This window comes from Oncorhynchus clarkii, chromosome 12 (genome assembly GCF_045791955.1).
Source record: "Oncorhynchus clarkii lewisi isolate Uvic-CL-2024 chromosome 12, UVic_Ocla_1.0, whole genome shotgun sequence".
Taxonomy (NCBI): domain Eukaryota; kingdom Metazoa; phylum Chordata; class Actinopteri; order Salmoniformes; family Salmonidae; genus Oncorhynchus; species Oncorhynchus clarkii.
Window position 1 is genome coordinate 95,271,825 of NC_092158.1, and position 23,411 is coordinate 95,295,235.

Genomic DNA, 23,411 nt, shown 5'->3' on the forward strand with positions numbered 1-23,411 from the left:
GGTCTAGTTAAGACACTGGTTAGGTCTAGTTAAACCACTGTGGCAGAAGGACACTGGTTAGGTCTAGTTAGGACACTGGTTAGGTCTAGATAGGACACTGGTTAGGTCTGGTTAGGCCACCGTGGCAGGAGGACACTGGTTAGGTCTCGTTAGGACACTGGTTAGGTCTAGTTAGGACACTGGTTAGGTCTAGTTGGGACACTGGTTAGGTCTAGTTGGGACACTGGTTAGGTCTAGTTAGGCCACCGTGGCAGGAGGACACTGGTTAGGTCTCGTTAGGACACTGGTTAGGTCTAGTTAGGACACTGGTCAACTAAACAGAGTAGTATTCAGCTCATGACTAACCTACTAACTAACTGTTCCCGTTAGTTAACTAGCCAAACACCTTGGACGAGGCTGTTACAATGGCATTTGGCAGAGACAAACCTGCCTGTTAAATCAGGCGAATATTAGACGCCTTTCAATCTAAATAGCTAGTTAATAACGTTAATGAAGTAGCTATCCTCATCCGTTTGTTGAGTTATTTGAACTAACTAATAAGAGTTAAGGCCTAGTTAACGTTACCTATTGTACGTAACGTTAGATGTCAGTAAATAGAGAAACCCCCGGATGTGAACCCTGTCCAGTGTCGCTGGCGCCATGACAGGCTCGGAAATGGAGCTCTGTCCACCCCCCTGTTACAGGCTTTTAAATCCCGAATAATACAAATGAAACCGTAAGCGCTTTCACGGTGTTTTAGTTAGTTTACCTGTCAGGCGGATTTTGATGCTGGACCCGGTCCTCCGAGACCCAGGACCCGACATCACAGCGGAAGAACTGTTACTGTAAACTCCCGTTTTTTGTTGGTGTCGCTCCAACACACCAACTCGACACTCCTTCCTGGGGGATAGTACTCTAGGTTGTCAGAATATGTGGCTTGTGTCTGTCTTCTTCAGGGGTTAAATGTGTATTATTTCCTGGCGAAATCCCCCGTCCCGATCGAGCCGCAACACAGACGGACATTTTCGGTGGCTCTGGACCATAGAATTAGAATACTAGAAGACCATAGAATTAGAATACTAGAAGGGACATGAACCGTCTTATGATTGTCTAAAGGGCGGCCATGTTGGTCAGGGAGTCGACCAACCATGGTTTCCCAGAGCTGTAAGATAAGATATTGTGAAAAATAATGAATGTAAATCATTTATCTGCACTGTATGTGTGTTAGCTAGCTGGCCAGCCAGTTTTAGAGGAATGATTTCCATTATTTTAATTAAATGCCAACATTCAAACAATGCAGTCAATCCACCACAGCCAACAAACAAAACATTTATGGTCTGTAAACATATATTTTAGTATAAAAAAATAGTATAAAACCCATAAATTGTATTTATAATTATGTAAGGTATAATGAATGAGTGGCTATGCATTCTATGGAAAACAATGAACAGTGTCAAACTGTATTTTCCATGGGATGCTAGTGGAACTAACCTTCCACGGAGTTGATTGGCCCTTTCATATCAGTGGAACTAACCTTCCACGGAGTTGATTGGCCCTTTCATATCAGTGGAACTAACCTTCCACGGAGTTGATTGGCCCTTTCATATCATGGCTATAATGTAGCACATTTGCTGCTAGAAATGTTTAGTTTTTTTTGTCTTTAGAAATGTGTTCAACATCCACTGAGTATCTAGCAAGTTTTCTACAGTAGTAGTTCTAGTTCTACAGTAATCTACAGTAGGTGCCTTGGTAACCAAACAAACCCGACGCAACGCTGAGAGCTTGGATACAGCCCTTGGCCGTGGTTTATTGGCCATATACCACAACCCCCTGAAGTGCCTTATTGCTATTATAACCTGGTTATCAATGTAATCAGAACAGTAAAAATAAATGTTTTGTCATGCCCGTGGAAACCACGGCTGTCAGCCAATCAGCATTCAGGGCTCGAACCACCCAGTTTATAAAGGGAAATAATACACGTTCTAGTATGCCATTCAAGCCACTCAGAAATTAGCATTCAACAATGGCATGGTATAAATTACAATATTTTAGGTTGACAATAATTATATTACATCATTTCTGATATCACATGCCTTTTATTTTAATGCATAAGAAAAATCTGGATTCCAATTTGAATGGTTTGGATTTCTCCCTGACCAATATGGCTGCCATTTTCACCCCATTCTGGAATTTGACGGTTTATGACATTTCCCCTCTAGTAATTTGATAGGATCTCTATGTTCTGGACTGGCTCAAACAGGCATGTCCTGAAGTTACATGGCAAATACTTCCTCGGGTCTGGAAACATAGGCGTGCTCGGGAATCGGACTGTTTAGGATAAATGTTTTTTTTAAGTGTGAACGGCAAGGAGAGAGAAGGAGGCGGGAAGGAGGAAAGAGTAAGGAGAGACACAGAGAAGGAAAGGAAGGAAGGAGAGGGTAAAGAAGAGAGAGAGAGGAAAGGAAGAAAGGAGAGAGCGAGGAAGGAATGGGAGGAGAGGGTAAAGGAGAGAGAGAAAGTAAGGAAAATAGGGTAAAGGAGATAGAGAGAGAAAGGAGGGAAGAGAGGGTAAAGGAGAGAGAGAGAGAAAGGAGGGAGGGAACAGAGGGTAAAGGAGAGAGAGAGAAAGGAGGAAAGAGAGGGTAAAGGAGAGAGAGAGAGGGGAGAGGGTAAAGGAGAGAGAGAGAAAGGAGGAAAGAGAGGGTAAAGGAGAGAGAGAGAGGGAATAGGGTAAAGGAGAGAGAGAGAGAGGGAAGAGGGTAAAGGAGAGAGAGAGAGGGAAGAGAGGGTAAAGGAGGGAGAGAGAGAAAGGAGGGAAGAGAGGGGGAGAGAGAGAGAAAGGAGGGAGGGAACAGAGGGTAAATGAGAGAGAGAGAGAAAGGAGGAAAGAGAGTGTAAAGGAGAGAGAGAGAGAGAGGGAAGAGAGAGTAAAGGAGAGAGAGAGAGAGGGAAGAGAGGGTAAAGGAGAGAGAGAGAGAAAGGAGGGAGGGAACAGAGGGTAAAGGAGAGAGAGAGAGGGAAGAGAGGGTAAAGGAGAGAGAAAGAGGGAAGAGAGGGTAAAGGAGAGAGAAAGAGGGAAGAGAGGGTAAAGGAGAGAGAGAGAGAGGGTAAAGGAGAGAGAGAGAGAGAGGGAGAGGGGGAAGAGGAGAGAGAGAGAGGGGAGAGGGTAAAGGAGAGAGAGAGAGGGAAGAGAGGGTAAAGGAGAGAGAGAGAGGGAAGAGAGGGTAAAGGAGAGAGAGAGAGAGGGAGAGAGAGAGAGAGAGAGAGAGAGGTAAAGGAGAGAGAGAGAGAGGGTAAAGGAGAGAGAGAGAGGGGAGAGAGGGTAAAGGAGAGAGAGGGGGTAAAGGAGAGAACATGTTAGGTTGCATGGATTATTTTAGTAGTTTTAGCTGCTTTGTTTTAGTTGCAGTGTTCATTAGTGTGATTAGCTGTGGAACAAAGGAGTCTCTCATAATGCTGCTTACTGCAAAAACTAAATGAACACACACAAGCCCTTTAGCATTAGGCTGTGTTTGGTATAGATAGGGTATAGGGGGAGTGAATGCATTAGGTATAGATAGGGTATAGGGGGAGTGAATGCATTAGGTATAGATAGGGTATAGGGGGAGTGAATGCATTAGGTTGTGTTTGGTATAGGTAGGGTATAGGGGGAGTGAATGCATTAGGTATAGATAGGGTATAGGGGGAGTGAATGCATTAGGTATAGGTAGGGTATAGGGGAGTGAATGCATTAGGTTGTGTTAGGTATAGGTAGGGTATAGGGGGAGTGAATGCATTAGGTATAGATAGGGTATAGGGGGAGTGAATGCATTAGGTATAGGTAGGGTATAGGGGAGTGAATGCATTAGGTTGTGTTTGGTATAGGTAGGGTATAGGGGGAGTGAATGCATTAGGTTGTGTTAGGTATAGGTAGGGTATAGGGGGAGTGAATGCATTAGGTATAGATAGGGTATAGGGGGAGTGAATGCATTAGGTATAGATAGGGTTTAGGGGGAGTGAATGCATTAGGTATAGATAGGGTATAGGGGGAGTGAATGCATTAGGTATAGATAGGGTATAGGGGGAGTGAATGCATTAGGTTGTGTTTGGTATAGGTAGGGTATAGGGGGAGTGAATGCATTAGGTATAGATAGGGTATAGGGGGAGTGAATGCATTAGGTATAGGTAGGGTATAGGGGAGTGAATGCATTAGGTTGTGTTAGGTATAGGTAGGGTATAGGGGGAGTGAATGCATTAGGTATAGATAGGGTATAGGGGGAGTGAATGCATTAGGTATAGGTAGGGTATAGGGGAGTGAATGCATTAGGTTGTGTTTGGTATAGGTAGGGTATAGGGGGAGTGAATGCATTAGGTTGTGTTAGGTATAGGTAGGGTATAGGGGGAGTGAATGCATTAGGTTGTGTTAGGTATAGGTAGGGTATAGGGGGAGTGAATGCATTAGGTATAGATAGGGTATAGGGGGAGTGAATGCATTAGGTATAGGTAGGGTATAGGGGAGTGAATGCATTAGGTTGTGTTTGGTATAGGTAGGGTATAGGGGGAGTGAATGCATTAGGTATAGATAGGGTATAGGGGGAGTGAATGCATTAGGTATAGGTAGGGTATAGGGGGAGTGAATGCATTAGGTATAGATAGGGTATAGGGGGAGTGAATGCATTAGGTATAGGTAGGGTATAGGGGGAGTGAATGCATTAGGTATAGGTAGGGTATAGGGGAGTGAATGCATTAGGTTGTGTTTGGTATAGGTAGGGTATAGGGGGAGTGAATGCATTAGGTTGTGTTAGGTATAGGTAGGGTATAGGGGGAGTGAATGCATTAGGTATAGATAGGGTATAGGGGGAGTGAATGCATTAGGTATAGATAGGGTATAGGGGGAGTGAATGCATTAGGTATAGATAGGGTATAGGGGGAGTGAATGCATTAGGTATAGATAGGGTATAGGGGGAGTGAATGCATTAGGTATAGATAGGGTTTAGGGGGAGTGAATGCATTAGGTATAGATAGGGTATAGGGGGAGTGAATGCATTAGGTATAGATAGGGTATAGGGGGAGTGAATGCTTAAGGTACAGGTAGGGTATAGGGGTGTGAATGCATTAGGTTGTGTTAGGTATAGGTAGGGTATAGGGGGAGTGAATGCATTAGGTATAGGTAGGGTATAGGGGAGTGAATGCATTAGGTTGTGTTTGGTATAGGTAGGGTATAGGGGAAGTGAATGCATTAGGTATAGATAGGGTTTAGGGGGAGTGAATGCATTAGGTTGTGTTTGGTATAGATAGGGTATAGGGGGAGTGAATGCATTAGGTATAGATAGGGTATAGGGGGAGTGAATGCATTAGGTATAGATAGGGTATAGGGGGAGTGAATGCATTAGGTATAGATAGGGTATAGGGGGAGTGAATGCATTAGGTATAGATAGGGTTTAGGGGGAGTGAATGCATTAGGTATAGATAGGGTATAGGGGGAGTGAATGCATTGGGTATAGATAGGGTATAGGGGGAGTGAATGCATTAGGTATAGATAGGGTATAGGGGGAGTGAATGCATTAGGTTGTGTTTGGTATAGATAGGGTATAGGGGGAGTGAATGCATTAGGTATAGATAGGGTATAGGGGGAGTGAATGCATTAGGTATAGATAGGGTATAGGGGGAGTGAATGCATTATGTATAGATAGGGTTTAGGGGGAGTGAATGCATTAGGTATGTGTGTGTGTGTGTGTGTGTGTGTGTGTGTGTGTGTGTGTGTGTGTGTGTGTGTGTGTGTGTGTGTGTGTGTGTGTGTGTGTGTGTGTGTGTGTGTGTGTGTGTGTGTGTGTGTGTGTGTGTGTGTGTGTGTGTGTGTGTGTGTGTGTGTGTGTGTGTGTGTGTGTGTGTGTGTGTGTGTGTGTGTGTGTGTGTGTGTGTGTGTGTGTGTGTGTGTGTGTGTGTGTGTGTGTGTGTGTGTGTGTGTGTGTGTGTGTGTGTGTGTGTGTGTGTGTGTGTGTGTGTGTGTGTGTGTGTGTGTGTGTGTGTGTGTGTGTGTGTGTGTGTGTGTGTGTGTGTGTGTGTGTGTGTGTGTGTGTGTGTGTGTGTGTGTGTGTGTGTGTGTGTGTGTGTGTGTGTGTGTGTGTGTGTGTGTGTGTGTGTGTGTGTGTGTGTGTGTGTGTGTGTGTGTGTGTGTGTGTGTGTGTGTGTGTGTGTGTGTGTGTGTGTGTGTGTGTGTGTGTGTGTGTGTGTGTGTGTGTGTGTGTGTGTGTGTGTGTGTGTGTGTGTGTGTGTGTGTGTGTGTGTGTGTGTGTGTGTGTGTGTGTGTGTGTGTGTGTGTGTGTGTGTGTGTGTGTGTGTGTGTGTGTGTGTGTGTGTGTGTGTGTGTGTGTGTGTGTGTGTGTGTGTGTGTGTGTGTGTGTGTGTGTGTGTGTGTGTGTGTGTGTGTGTGTGTGTGTGTGTGTGTGTGTGTGTGTGTGTGTGTGTGTGTGTGTGTGTGTGTGTGTGTGTAGATAGGGTATAGGGGGAGTGAATGCATTGGGTATAGATAGGGTATAGGGGGAGTGAATGCATTAGGTATAGATAGGGTATAGGGGGAGTGAATGCATTAGATTGTGTTTGGTATAGATAGGGTATGGGGGGAGTGAATGCATTAGGTTGTGTTAGGTATAGGTAGGGTATATGGGGAGTGAATGCATTAGGTATAGATAGGGTATAGGGGGGGGTGAATGCATTAGGTTGTGTTAGGTATAGGTAGGGTATAGGGGGAGTGAATGCATTAGGTATAGATAGGGTATAGGGGGAGTGAATGCATTAGGTTGTGTTAGGTATAGATAGGGTATAGGGGGAGTGAATGCATTAGGTTGTGTTAGGTATAGATAGGGTATAGGGGGAGTGAATGCATTAGGTATAGATAGGGTATAGGGGGAGTGAATGCATTAGGTATAGATAGGGTATAGGGGGAGTTAAAGCATTAGGTTGTGTTAGGTATAGATAGGGTATAGGGGGAGTGAATGCATTAGGTATAGATAGGGTATAGGGGGAGTGAATGCATTAGGTATAGGTAGGGTATAGGGGGAGTGAATGCATTAGGTTGTGTTTGGTATAGATAGGGTATAGGGGGAGTGAATGCATTAGGTATAGATAGGGTATAGGGGGAGTGAATGCATTAGGTATAGATAGGGTTTAGGGGGAGTGAATGCATTAGGTTGTGTTAGGTATAGATAGGGTATAGGGGGAGTGAATGCATTAGGTATAGATAGGGTATATGGGGAGTGAATGCATTAGGTATAGATAGGGTATAGGGGGAGTGAATGCATTAGGTATAGATAGGGTATAGGGGGAGTGAATGCATTAGGTATAGATAGGGTATAGGGGGAGTGAATGCATTAGGTATAGATAGGGTATAGGGGGAGTGAATGCATTAGGTATAGATAGGGTATAGGGGGAGTGAATGCATTAGGTATAGATAGGTTATAGGGGGAGTGAATGCATTAGGTATAGATAGGGTATAGGGGGAGAGAATGCATTAGGTATAGATAGGGTATAGGGGGAGTGAATGCATTAGGTTGTGTTAGGTATAGATAGGGCCCTCAAACCATCACAGTCACCTAATAATCCCCCATTTACAATTGGCTCATTCATCCCTCTCCTCCTCTCCCCTGTAACTATTCCCCAGGTCGTTGCTGCAAATGAGAACGTGTTCTCAGTCATTTTACCTGGTAAAATAACGGATAAATAAAATTGTAAAAATTCAGAAGCCCGGTTGGCGGTAGATGCACTTGATTCAGAAGCCCTGTTGGAGGTAGGTGCACTTGATTCAGAAGCCCTGTTGGCGGTAGGTGCACTTGATTCAGAAACCCTGTTGGTGGTACGTGCACTTGATTCAGAAGCCCTGTTGGCGGTAGATGCACTTGATTCAGAAGCCCTGTTGGCGGTAGGTGCACTTGATTCAGAAACCCTGTTGGTGGTAGGTGCACTTGATTCAGAAGCCCTGTTGGCGGTAGGTGCACTTGATTCAGAAGCCCTGTTGGTGGTAGGTGCACTTAATTCAGAAGCCCTGTTGGTGGTAGAAGGACTTGATTCAGAAGCCCTGTTGGTGGTAGGTGCACTTGATTCAGAAGCCCTGTTGGCGGTAGGTGCACTTGATTCAGAAGCCCTGTTGGCGGTAGGTGCACTTGATTCAGAAGCCCTGTTGGAGGTAGGTGCACTTGATTCAGAAGCCCTGTTGGCGGTAGGTGCACTTGATTCAGAAGCCCTGTTGGCGGTAGGTGCACTTGATTCAGAAGCCCTGTTGGAGGTAGGTGCACTTGATTCAGAAGCCCTGTTGGTGGTAGGTGCACTTGATTCAGAAGCCCTGTTGGAGGTAGGTGCACTTGATTCAGAAGCCCTGTTGGAGGTAGGTGCACTTGATTCAGAAGCCCTGTTGGTGGTAGGTGCACTTGATTCAGAAGCCCTGTTGGTGGTAGGTGCACTTGATTCAGAAGCCCTGTTCCCATTATCGGCCATTTCTGTTACGGTGAGTGAATGAGGACCCAAAAGCGAACTAACTTAAACAGAGCTTCTTTAATAACTAAACATAGGTAGGCTCAGATAGACCGGCAGATTCCGACAGGACAGGACAAGGTTACAGCAAACATGACGATAGTCTGGCTCAGGCATGAAACACAACAAACAAGAATCCGACAAGGACAGGAACAAAAACAGAGAGAGATATAGGGGACTAATCAGAGGGAAAAGGGGAACAGGTGGGAGAAGGGGTGACGAGGTAGTCAAGAGGAGACAAGGAACAGCTGGGGGAAAGCGGGGGAGAAAAGGTAACCTAATACGACCAGCAGAGGGAGACAGGGTGAAAGGAAAGGACAGAAAGACACAACATGACAATACATGACAGTACCCCCCCACTCACCGAGCGCCTCCTGGCGCACTCGAGGAGGAAACCTGGCGGCAACGGAGGAAATCCTCGATCAGCGCACGGTCCAGCACGTCCCGAGAGGGAACCCAACTCCTCTCCTCAGGACCGTACCCCTCCCAGTCAACGAGGTACTGGTGACCACGGCCCCGAGGACGCATGTCCAAAATCCTGCGGACCCTGTAGATGGGTGCGCCCTCGACAAGGATGGGGGGGGGGGGGGGGGGGGGGGGAAGACGAGCGGGGGCGCGAAGAACGGGCTTAATACAGGAGACATGGAAGACCGGGTGGACGCGACGAAGGTATCGCGGAAGAAGAAGTCGAACTGCGACAGGATTAATGACCCGAGAAATACGGAACGGACCAATGAACCGCGGGGTCAACTTGCGAGAAGCCGTCTTAAGGGGAAGGTTCTGAGTGGAGAGCCAAACTCTCTGACCGCGACAATATCTAGGACTCTTAGTTCTACGCTTATTAGCAGCCCTCACAGTCTGCGTCCTATAACGGCAAAGTGCAGACCTGACCCTCTTCCAGGTGCGCTCGCAACGTTGGACAAAAGCCTGAGCGGAGGGGACGCTGGACTCGGCGAACTGAGATGAGAACAGCGGAGGCTGGTACCCGAGGCTACTCTGAAAAGGAGATAGCCCGGTCGCAGACGAAGGAAGCGAGTTGTGGGCGTATTCTGCCCAGGGGAGCTGTTCTGACCAAGACGCAGGGTTGCGAAAAGAAAGACTGCGTAAGATGCGACCAATAGTCTGATTGGCCCGTTCTGCTTGACCGTTAGACTGGGGGTGAAAGCCGGAAGAGAGACTGACGGAAGCCCCAATCAAACGGCAAAACTCCCTCCAAAATTGAGACGTGAATTGCGGACCTCTGTCCGAAACGACGTCTGACGGAAGGCCATGAATTCTGAAAACATTCTCGATGATGATTTGTGCCGTCTCTTTAGCAGAAGGAAGCTTAGCAAGGGGAATGAAATGAGCCGCCTTAGAGAACCTATCGACAACCGTAAGAATAACAGTCTTCCCCGCTGACGAAGGCAGTCCGGTGACAAAATCTAAGGCGATGTGAGACCACGGTCGAGAGGGAATGGGAAGCGGCCTGAGACGGCCGGCAGGAGGGGAGTTACCGGACTTAGTCTGCGCGCAGACCGAACAAGCAGCCACGAAACGACGCGTGTCATGCTCCCGGGTGGGCCACCAAAAACGCTGGCGAATGGAAGCAAGCGTACCCCGAACGCCAGGGTGGCCGGCTAACTTGGCAGAGTGAGCCCACTGAAGAACGGCCAGACGAGTAGGAACGGGAACGAAAAGAAGGTTCCTAGGACAAGCGCGCGGCGACGGAGTGTGAGTGAGCGCTTGCTTTACCTGCCTCTCAATTCCCCAGACAGTCAACCCGACAACACGCCCCTCAGGGAGAATCCCCTCGGGGTCAGTGGAGGCTACTGAAGAACTGAAGAGACGAGATAAAGCATCAGGCTTGGTGTTCTTAGAGCCCGGACGATAAGAAATCACGAACTCGAAACGAGCGAAAAACAGCGCCCAACGCGCCTGACGCGCATTAAGTCGTTTGGCAGAACGGATGTACTCAAGGTTCCTATGGTCAGTCCAAACGACAAAAGGAACGGTCGCCCCCTCCAACCACTGTCGCCATTCGCCTAGGGCTAACCGGATGGCGAGCAGTTCGCGGTTTCCCACATCATAGTTACGTTCCGACGGCGACAGGCGATGAGAAAAATACGCGCATGGGTGGACCTTGTCGTCAGAGAGGGAGCGCTGAGAAAGAATGGCTCCCACGCCCACCTCTGACGCGTCAACCTCGACAACGAACTGTCTAGAGACGTCAGGTGTAACAAGGATAGGAGCGGATGTAAAACGATTCTTGAGGAGATCAAAAGCTCCCTGGGCGGAAACGGACCACTTAAAGCACGTCTTGACAGAAGTAAGGGCTGTGAGAGGAGCTGCCACCTGACCGAAATTACGGATGAAACGACGATAGAAGTTCGCGAAGCCGAGAAAGCGCTGCAGCTCGACGCGTGACTTAGGGGCGGGCCAATCAATGACAGCTTGGACCTTAGCGGGATCCATCTTAATGCCTTCAGCGGAAATAACAGAACCGAGAAATGTGACGGAGGAGGCATGAAAAGTGCACTTCTCAGCCTTCACAAAAAGACAATTCTCTAAAAGGCGCTGGAGGACACGTCGAACGTGCTGAAGATGAATCTGGAGTGACGGTGAAAAAATCAGGATATCGTCAAGGTAAACGAAAACAAAGATGTTCAGCATGTCTCTCAGGACATCATTGACTAATGCCTGAAAGACAGCTGGAGCGTTAGCGAGGCCGAAAGGAAGAACCCGGTATTCAAAGTGCCCTAACGGAGTGTTAAACGCCGTCTTCCACTCGTCCCCCTCCCTGATGCGCACGAGATGGTAAGCGTTACGAAGGTCCAACTTAGTGAAAAACCTGGCTCCCTGCAGGATCTCGAAGGCTGAAGACATAAGAGGAAGCGGATAACGATTCTTAACTGTTATGTCATTCAGCCCTCGATAATCTATGCAGGGGCGCAGAGACCCGTCCTTCTTCTTGACAAAAAAAACCCCCGCTCCGGCGGGAGAGGAGGAGGGGACTATGGTACCGGCGTCAAGAGCTACAGACAAATAATCCTCGAGAGCCTTACGTTCGGGAGCCGACAGAGAGTATAGTCTACCCCGGGGGGGAGTGGTTCCCGGAAGGAGATCAATACTACAATCATACGACCGGTGTGGAGGAAGAGAGGTGGCCCTGGACCGACTGAACACCGTGCGCAGATCGTGATATTCCTCCGGCACCCCTGTCAAATCACCAGGCTCCTCCTGTGAAGAAGAGACAGAGGAAACAGGAGGGATAGCAGACATTAAACATTTCACATGACAAGAGACGTTCCAGGAGAGGATAGAATTACTAGACCAATTAATGGAAGGATTATGACAAACTAGCCAGGGATGGCCCAAAACAACAGGTGTAAAAGGTGAACGAAAAATAAAAAAATAAATGGTTTCGCTATGATTACCAGAAACAGTGAGGGTTAAAGGTAGCGTCTCACGCTGAATCCTGGGGAGGGGACTACCATCCAGGGCGAACAAGGCCGTGGACTCCCTTAACTGTCTGAGAGGAATGTCATGTTCCCGAGCCCAGGTCTCGTCCATAAAACAGCCCTCCGCCCCAGAGTCTATTAAGGCACTGCAGGAAGCTGACGAACCGGTCCAGCGTAGATGGACCGACAAGGTAGTGCAGGATCTTGAAGGAGAGACAGGAGTAGTAGCGCTCACCAGTAGCCCTCCGCTTACTGATGAGCTCTGGCTTTTACTGGACATGAAGTGACAAAATGACCAGCAGAACCGCAATAGAGACAGAGGCGGTTGGTGATTCTCCGTTCCCTCTCCTTAGTCGAGATGCGGATACCTCCCAGCTGCATAGGCTCAGCTCCCGAGCCGGCAGAGGAAGATGGTAGTGATGCGGAGAGGGGGGCAACGGAGAACGCGAGCTCCTTTCCACGAGCTTGGTGACGAAGATCAACCCGTCGCTCAATGCGAATAGCGAGTTCAATCAGGGAATCCACGCTGGAAGGGACCTCCCGGGAGAGAATCTCATCCTTTACCTCTGCGCGGAGACCCTCCAGAAAACGAGCGAGCAAAGCCGGCTCGTTCCAGCCACTGGAGGCAGCAAGAGTGCGAAACTCAATAGAGTAGTCTGTTATGGATCGATTACCTTGACATAGGGAAGACAGGGCCCTGGAAGCCTCCTCCCCAAAAACAGATCGATCAAAAACCCGTATCATCTCCTCCTTAAAGTCCTGATACTGGTTAGTACACTCAGCCCTTGCCTCCCAGATTGCCGTGCCCCACTCACGAGCCCGTCCAATAAGGAGAGATATGACGTAGGCGACACGAGCAGTGCTCCTGGAGTAAGTGTTGGGCTGGAGAGAAAACACAATATCACACTGGGTGAGGAACGAGCGGCATTCAGTGGGCTCCCCAGAGTAACACGGCGGGTTATTGATTCTGGGCTCCGGAGATTCGAAAGCCCTGGAAGTGGCCGGTGGATCGAGGCGGAGATGGTGAACCTGTTCTGTGAGGTTGGAGACTTGGGTGGCCAGGGTCTCAACGGCATGTCGAGCAGCAGACAATTCCTGCTCGTGTCTGCCTAGCATCGCTCCCTGGATCTCGACGGCTGAGTGGAGAGGATCCGAAGTCGCTGGGTCCATTCTTGGTCGGATTCTTCTGTTACGGTGAGTGAATGAGGACCCAAAAGCGAACTAACTTAAACAGAGCTTCTTTAATAACTAAACATAGGTAGGCTCAGATAGACCGGCAGATTCCGACAGGACAGGACAAGGTTACAGCAAACATGACGATAGTCTGGCTCAGGCATGAAACACAACAAACAAGAATCCGACAAGGACAGGAACAAAAACAGAGAGAGATATAGGGGACTAATCAGAGGGAAAAGGGGAACAGGTGGGAGAAGGGGTGACGAGGTAGTCAAGAGGAGACAAGGAACAGCTGGGGGAAAGCGGGGGAGAAAAGGTAACCTAATACGACCAGCAGAGGGAGACAGGGTGAAAGGAAAGGACAGAAAGACACAACATGACAATACATGACAATTTCAATTGTCTGGAAATACAAACTCCACCTGTCTGGCGGACCAGCAAATCTGTGGCTTTAATGGAGTGCGCCTACTACGCTGGCCAATCGATAGCTCAAATCACTGTGCCTACCTACAGCTTCTACGAGCCCGGCCACAGCAAAGTTTGATACTAGCTATTTCACAGTAAACAAATTAACAATAGATTTTCAGAACGCTTATGGAGAAGGGCATTCAACACTTACACAAATGACTGATGATTGATTGAGAGAAATCGATAATAAAAAGCTGCTTTGTTAGACTTCGGTGAAGCTTTTGACACGATAGAGCATCATCTGCTGCTGGAAAACGTCTGTGTTTTGGCCTTACATCCCCTGCTATACTGTGGATCAAGAGTTACCTGTCTAACAGAAAACAGAGGGTGTTTTCTAATGGAAGCCTCTCCCAACATAAGCCAGGTAGAATTAGGAAATCCCCAGGGCAGCTGTCTAGGCCCCTTACTGGTAGAAATAGGAATTCCCCAGGGCAGCTGTCTAGGCCCTTACTTTTTTCAATCTTTACTAATGACATGCCACTGGTTTTGAGTAAAGCCAGTGTGTCTATGTATGTGGATTACTCAACACTATACACGTCAGCTACCTCAGCAACTGAAATGACTGCAACCCTTAAAGAGCTGCAGTCAGTTTCAGAATGGGTGGCAAGACATAAGTTAGTCCTAAATGCTTCCAAAACTAAAAGCATTGTATTTGGGACAAATCAATTACTAAACCCTAAACCTCAACTAAACTAACTCTTGTATGAATAATGTGGAAATAGAGCAAGTGGAGTTGACTAAACTGCTTGGAGTAACCCTGGATTGTAAACTGTCATGGTCAAAACATGTTGATACAACAGTAGCTAAGATGGGGAGACGTCTGTCCATAATAAAGCGCTACTCTGACATCTTAACAGCACTATCAACAAGGCAGGTCCTACAGGCCCTAGTTTTGTCACCCCTGGACTACTGTTCAGTCGTGTGGTCAGGTGCCACAAAGAGGGGCTTAGGAAAATTCCTATTTTTTTTTCCAATTCCAAAATTCCAACATCAAGCTTGTGACTCTACAAAACTCCTTGGATGCATTTGTAGTTTGTTTTGAGTCCTCTTATAGAGAGAAAGGAATCAACATGGACATCAACATGGAGGACACAGAAACATGTCTGTTACAGAAACATGAAGGACACAGAAACATGTCTGTTATCAACATGAAGGACACAGAAACATGTCTGTTATCAACATGAAGGACACAGAAACATGTCTGTTATCAACATGAAGGACACAGAAACATGTCTGTTATCAACATGAAGGACACAGAAACATGTCTGTTACATCAACATGAAGGACACAGAAACATGTCTGTTATCAACATGAAGGACACAGAAACATGTCTGTTATCAACATGAAGGACACAGAAACATGTCTGTTACATCAACATGAAGGACACAGAAACATGTTTGTTATCAACATGAAGGACACAGAAACATGTCTGTTATCAACATGAAGGACACAGAAACATGTCTGTTATCAACATGAAGGACACAGAAACATGTCTGTTATCAACATGAAGGACACAGAAACATGTCTGTTATCAACATGAAGGACACAGAAACATGTCTGTTACATCAACATGAAGGACACGGGGAATGAAAATGGCGCCGTAGAGAGAACACAGTGTTTCAGCGAGCTCTCGTGGCATTCGTAAATTTATATTTTTTACATTAATCTCCTAGCTTGAAAAAGTGGTAGAATTGGCTAAACAAGTTACCATATAATGAGTCTTGACGACTTTTTCGCAAAAATCTCCGACAACATGCCCAACAGAACTACTAAGAAGTCGACCAAAACCCCCACCCCTGTGGATGTGCATGAGGAGCTAGCTAACGTTAGCGAGGCTAGCACCATTGCGGATACAGGCACAATGGACCTGGTGATTCAAAAGAGGACTGATAACATTACTAAAGTGATCGATGCTAAGATAAGAACGGTCTTGGAAGCAATAGCAGGCCATTCAGCTGAACTACAGAGGGTTGTGGAACGTGTTGTTGAGGCGGAAGGAAGAATTGATGCAGTGGAAACTTCAACTACATCTATGGACGCTAAGCTAAAAGCACTTGAGAAACAGGTGCGCGAAATGGCGGAGCACATTGACGACTTGGATAATCGAGGACGCAGATGCAATATTCGTGTTGTGGGACTCCCGGAAAATTCTGAAGGGACACGTTCAGTAAAATTCTTTGAGGAATGGATCCCTGGCTACCTACAAATGGACACTAAGGCTGGCCGTGTGAAGCTGGACAGAGCCCATCGCTCTCAAGCACCGATACCCGGTCCCAATCAGAGCCCACGGCCGGTGGTTATAAAGTTCCACAACTTCAACGACAAGCAGCGCGTCATGGATGCGGCTAGAAACATCGGCTCTGATGGTAGTCAACGTAAAAGTCCTAAGGTTTTATTCTTCAATGATTATTCCACGGCGGTTGTACGAAGACGCAAAGCGTATGATGAGGCTCGACTCAGGAGAATAAAGATGGACTACGCACTGTTGTACCCGGCCACATTGAAGATTATGGTCAACGGATCACCTAAAAAGCTCTACACACCTGAAGAGGCTGCTGCGTTTATTGACTCTCTCGGGTAAATAACTTTTAAGCTGCACCTCAGCAGCATTGGATAACTTTGTTTATTTTTGGTTGAATCTGATCATGAAACAGTGGTGGGAGTCCTCACGTACTCCGGCTCAGTGATATTCGTATCTTTATTATTTTTCTTGCTAAAGTAATAGCCGCTATAGCTCAGGCTGAGATATGTGTGAATCCATATTGGTGCCCAGGCTTGGTTTTAGGTGGAAGAGCCTCAATATTCTCCTATTGATTTTCTTTTCCATACATATAAAGGATGAGGCTATGGAGCGGCGATGCAGACTTAAGAGTCTACATTGGAGAGTTGAAATCCCCTGCATGTTAGCTAGTGGGAAAACCCCCTTTTGGATCTTTACATGTTTAATTTTTGGGTTTAGTATAGTTCGAGTTCAGGGTTCATATCGTTTGTTTATGCTCAGTGAGATGGAGGAGAGTTCAACACATGGAAAAAGGTACCACCCCACTTTTACAGTGGGATTCAGTCTGGATATTGAATGGTCAAGATACAATGGCAGGTAATGGACTGCGTGTATGTACATGGAACATTAGAGGGAGCCATAACCCCATTAAGAGGAAGAAGGTACTATCTTTTTTTTTTAAATAAAATATTGATATTGCCCTGTTGCAAGAAACTCATTTGGAGGATAAGGAGCACCTGAAATTACAACAGGGGGGGTTTGGTCAAGTGTTTTTCTCATCATTTACATCCAGAAGTAGAGGGGTAGCAATTCTGGTGAAAAAGAACTTACCACTTAAGGTCTTGAATTGTGTGAAAGATACATTTGGTCGCTTTGTTATAATTAATGGTACTTTACAAGGGCAGAACATTTCTATAATGAATATTTACTTCCCCCCTGCTCACCCCCCTGATGATTTCCTCACTAAGGTATTTCTAGACTTTTCAGAATTAAACTCGGACACTGCAGTGGTTGGAGGAGATTTTAACTGCTTGTTGAACCCCCTTATTGATAGGTTCCCCAGCGGTTTAGCTTCACTCTCTCCTCAAGCTAAGTCACTTAAAGCTATTTGTGATTATCTGGGGTATGCGGATGTCTGGAGAGCTTTTCATCCCTCCAACAGAGAGTTCACTTTTTTCTCTGCACCTCATGGATGTCAGACTAGAATAGATTATTTTTTTGTGCCCAGGACGTCTCTGCAGTCTGTTCTATCCGCTAGGATAGGAAGCATAGTCATATCTGATCATGCTGAGGTAATCCTGGACATAAAACTCAACGGGGCATTCAAACGGTCAAGACATTGGAGGTTGAACACAACCATTCTTAAAGACCATACATTCACATCATATTTGATTACAGAGTTTAAAGCATTTTTCTCTATTAATTCTCAATCAACAGATAACCCCTCGCTCCTTTGGGAGACCTGTAAAGCGTATGCCACGGGTCTGATTATGTCATACACAGCTACTAAGAGACGGAAAAAGCGTGAAAAGCAAAAAATGTTAGAGGGTGAATTAGGAACTAAAGAGAAGGACTACATTAAAACGCCCACTCCTGCCCTATTAAAGGAAATATCAGTCATTAGATCAACGTTAGACTCTCTCCTAACACAGGACGCTGAAAAGAAAATGAGATTTGTGAGGCAAAAGCTATATGAACATGGCGATTAGCCAGGAAAGTACTTGGCATACCTAGCTAAAAAGAGAGCTGACTCTCAGTCAATTGCTACAATTACTGACTCTGATGGTAATCACTTATATGAAAATAAATTGATAAGTGACTCATTTAAGAAATTTTATACAAATCTTTACGCCTCAGAACTGCCAAATGATGCTCCCAAATGAATGGAGAACTTATTTTGTAAGATTGAGCTCCCTACTATCTCCGAAGAGCAGCGGTCCCTCCTTAATGCCCCTATTACCAAGGAAGAGATAATGTTCGCAATTAAGAATCTGCAAAATGGTAAGGCCCCAGGACCAGACGGGTTTTGTAGTGAGTTCTATAAAGAGTTCCATGGCCTGATCCTTGAGCCATTGCGGGATATGTTTAATCACTCATTTTCAAATGACCAACTCCCTCAAACGCTGAGAGAAGCCAACATTTCACTTATTCTCAAAAAGGGAAAATGTCCAGAGTCTTGTTCCTCGTACAGACCAATTTCCCTTCTGAATGTGGATAGAAAATTGCTTTCTAAAATTCTAGCCACAAGATTAGAGGACTCACTGCCATTAATTGTGAAAGGAGACCAAACTGGCTTCATTAAGGGCCGTAAGTCATGCAACAATGTCAGGCGGCTTCTTAATGTAATTCAAGCTTACCAACAAAGTGCTGTAGATGCTGAGAAAGCATTTGATCGTGTGGAGTGGTCTTACCTATTATTTGCTCTAAATAAATTTGGTCTGGGTGACAACTTTATAAAATGGGTGAAAGTTTTATATGATGATCCTCAGGCGGCTGTCCTTACTAATGGGCTAAGGTCAAATAACTTCTCTATACACAGAGGTACCAGACAGTGCTGTCCTTTATCCCCCCTCCTCTTTGCACTCGTTATGGAACCACTGGCTGAGGCCATCAGGGTAACGCCTGCTATACAGGGGCTGCTCATTGGTGATGTTCACCATAAAATAAGCTTGTATGCTGATGATGTCCTGATATTCATCTCTAGTCCCGAGACTTCAATTACAGCTCTTATTAATATTATTGAATTATTCAGCGAATTCTCAGGCTACAAGATTAACCTAACTAAGTCAGAGGCTATGCCACTTGGTAGCCTGCACTCTGTACCTAATACTTCTCCCCCCTTCCCTTTTAAATGGTCTCCCTCAGGTTTCATGTATCTGGGTATATTTGTAACTCCTAAATTCCAGCAAATGTACAAAGCCAATTTTGTTCCCTTGTTTGATACAATAAGACAGGATCTGGAGCGCTGGAACTCTCTCCCGATTTCTTGGTTGGGTAGAATATCCCTCTTGAAAATGAACATTTTACCTAGACTACTTTACCCAATCCAAATGATCCCAGTATTACTCTCCAATAAGGTAATAAAGGATGTAAATGGATGGCTAAGTTCCTTTATATGGAGTAAACGCAAACCAAGACTTAAGATGGCAATATTGCAGCTGCCAAGTTCTATGGGCGGCTTGGACCTGCCCAATATCAGGTTCTATCAATGGTGTGCCCACCTTTGTTATATTTCTGACTGGATCACAAATGATGACTCCTCTATTTGGTTAGACATTGAGACTTCTCTTTCAAAATACCCCTTACAGGATATTTTATTTTTCAGAAGTTTTAAGTCTGTAGAAGATCACTGCAATAATCCCGTTACACTTAACACACTCAAAGTATGGAGGTCAGTTCAACGCTTCCTGGGAAGGTCCAAACTAACCTCTGCTCTTACCCCAATTCTTAACAATCCAGATTTCAGTCCAGGATTGCTGGATGCCGGCTTTAACTCTTGGCTTAATAAGGGCATACGCAGGCTAAATTACTTATTTGTTGATAAGATTTTGTTGTCATTTGAGCAGATGGTCGAGAAATATCGACTCCCAAAGCAGGACTTTTTCCGCTTCCTACAAGTAAGACATTATATCCTGAAGGGCACCACCTTAATTGGTAACCTTGATGTGTCTGTCATTGAAAGAATGCTTTTTTTCCCACAAAGGAAAATGTCTGTAAGTCTGTTTTATGATACTTTAAGGTCCCTTTCTGCTGTCAACACACAGAGGGTGAAACAAGTGTGGGAGAAAGAATTGTCTGTTACTATTGACGAAGAGATGTGGGAGGACATTTGGAGATATGCAAAAACAATATCTATATGTAATCGTACTAGAGCAATCCAATTAAGAATAATACACAGATTGCATATATCCCCAAATCGCAGACATGCTTTTAGCCCCACCTCCTCTTCCCCTCAGTGTCTTAAATGCAAAACTGATACAGGCACCCTAACACATTGTTTATGGTCATGTACCCAAATACAAAGATACTGGTCTGGTGTTCTGCAAGAAATTGAAAAGATCCTAGGGGTTGATCTAGAGTTGGACCCAGTTTCTTTACTGTTAGGTCTCCCTAGTAGGCAGGTTACTTCTGTGGGTAAAAGGAGGCTTTACAACATCCTTACCTTCGCAGCGAGGAAAAACATCCTTTTACAGTGGATTAGTGATAAGGTTCCTTCTATTAAAGATTGGCACAAGATACTATTTGAATGGGTGCCTCTGGAATATCTGACATGTACATTGCATTCTAAAACAGACCAGTTCTACAAAGTATGGGAACCTTATCTAAATTACCTAGAACCTGAGGTATCAGCTATTATGCTGCAAGGATTCTCGTAGAATGACGGGGATGTATGTATTTCAGAACTACACTGTACGTTCCATGTGTGGAACCTAACCTCTTGGTTTAAACTGAGCTTTTTTGTTTAATTTCTGTTTGTAAGTTTGTTTAAAATGTATGTATTGAGGGACGCAATGATGGTGATGGGGTGAGAGAAGCTTTCTGTGTGCTTTGTCTCTGTTGTTGTATCTCTTAATATGGGTGAAAATTGTAAAATTCCAATAAAAATACTGTTTATAAAAAAAAAAGAAAAAACATGAAGGACACAGAAACATGTCTGTTATCAACATGAAGGACACAGAAACATGTCTGTTATCAACATGAAGGACACAGAAACATGTCTGTTATCAACATGAAGGACACAGAAACATGTCTGTTATCAACATGAAGGACACAGAAACATGTCTGTTACATCAACATGAAGGACACAGAAACATGTCTGTTATCAACATGAAGGACACAGAAACATGTCTGTTATCAACATGAAGGACACAGAAACATGTCTGTTATCAACATGAAGGACACAGAAACATGTCTGTTATCAACATGAAGGACACAGAAACATGTCTGTTACATCAACATGAAGGACACAGAAACATGTCTGTTATCAACATGAAGGACACAGAAACATGAAGGACACAGAAACATGTCTGTTACATCAACATGAAGGACACAGAAACATGTCTGTTACATCAACATGAAGGACACAGAAACATGTCTGTTATCAACATGGAGGACACAGAAACATGTCTGTTACATCAACATGAAGGACACAGAAACATGTCTGTTATCAACATCAACATGAAGGACACAGAAACATGTCTGTTATCAACATGAAGGACACAGAAACATGTCTGTTATCAACATGAAGGACACAGAAACATGTCTGTTACATCAACATGAAGGACACAGAAACATGTCTGTTATCAACATGAAGGACACAGAAACATGTCTGTTATCAACATGGAGGACACAGAAACATGTCTGTTACATCAACATGAAGAAGACACAGAAACATGTCTGTTATCAACATGGAGGACACAGAAACATGTCTGTTATCAACATGAAGGACACAGAAACATGTCTGTTACATCAACATGAAGGACACAGAAACATGTCTGTTAAGAAGGACACAGAAACATGTCTGTTATCAACATGAAGGACACAGAAACATGTCTGTTATCAACATGAAGGACACAGAAACATGTCTGTTACATCAACATGAAGGACACAGAAACATGTCTGTTACATCAACATGAAGGACACAGAAACATGTGTCTGTTATCAACATGAAGGACAACATGAAACACAGAAACATGTCTGTTACATCAACATGAAGGACACAGAAACATGTCTGTTACATCAACATGAAGGACACAGAAACATGACATGAAGGACACAGAAACATGTGTCTGTTACATCAACATGAAGGACACAGAAACATGACATCAACATGAAGGACACAGAAACATGTCTGTTATCAACATGAAGGACACAGAAACATGTTTGTTACATCAACATGAAGGACACAGAAACATGTCTGTTATCAACATGAAGGACACAGAAACATGTCTGTTATCAACATGAAGGACACAGAAACATGTCTGTTATCAACATGAAGGACACAGAAACATGTCTGTTACATCAATATGAAGGACACAGAAACATGTCTGTTATCAACATGAACATCAACATGAAGGACACATCAACATGAAGGACACAGAAACATGAAGGACACAGAAACATGTCTGTTATCAACATGGAGGACACAGAAACATGTCTGTTATCAACATGAAGGACACAGAAACATGTATGTTATCAACATGAAGGACACAGAAACATGTCTGTTAAACATGAAGGACACAGAAACATGTCTGTTATCAACATGAAGGACACAGAAACATGAAGGACACAGAAACATGTCTGTTACATCAACATGAAGGACACAGAAACATGTCTGTTATCAACATGAAGGACACAGAAACATGTCTGTTACATCAACATGGACACAGAAACATGTCTGTTACATCAACATGAAGGACACAGAAACATGAAGGACACAGAAACATGAAGGACACAGAAACATGAAGGACACAGAAACATGAAGGACACAGAAACATGTCTGTTACATCAACATGAAGGACACAGAAACATGAAGGACACAGAAACATGAAGGACACAGAAACATGTCTGTTACATCAACATGAAGGACACAGAAACATGAAGGACACAGAAACATGAAGGACACAGAAACATGAAGGACACAGAAACATGAAGGACACAGAAACATGTCTGTTACATCAACATGAAGGACACAGAAACATGTCTGTTATCAACATGAAGGACACAGAAACATGTCTGTTACATCAACATGAAGGACACAGAAACATGTCTGTTACATCAACATGAAGGACACAGAAACATGTCTGTTATCAACATGAAGGACACAGAAACATGTCTGTTACATCAATATGAAGGACACAGAAACATGAAGGACACAGAAACATGTCTGTTACATCAACATGAAGGACACAGAAACATGTCTGTTACATCAATATGAACATCAACATGAAGGACACAGAAACATGTCTCTTACATCAACATGAACATCAACATGAAGGACACAGAAACATGTCTCTTACATCAACATGAAGGACACAGAAACATGTTTGTTACATCAACATGAAGGACACAGAAACATGTCTGTTATCAACATGAAGGACACAGAAACATGTCTGTTATCAACATGAAGGACACAGAAACATGTCTGTTATCAACATGAAGGACACAGAAACATGAAGGACACAGAAACATGTCTGTTACATCAATATGAAGGACACAGAAACATGTCTGTTATCAACATGAACATCAACATGAAGGACACATCAACATGAAGGACACAGAAACATGTCTGTTACATCAACATGAAGGACACAGAAACATGTCTGTTATCAACATGAAGGACA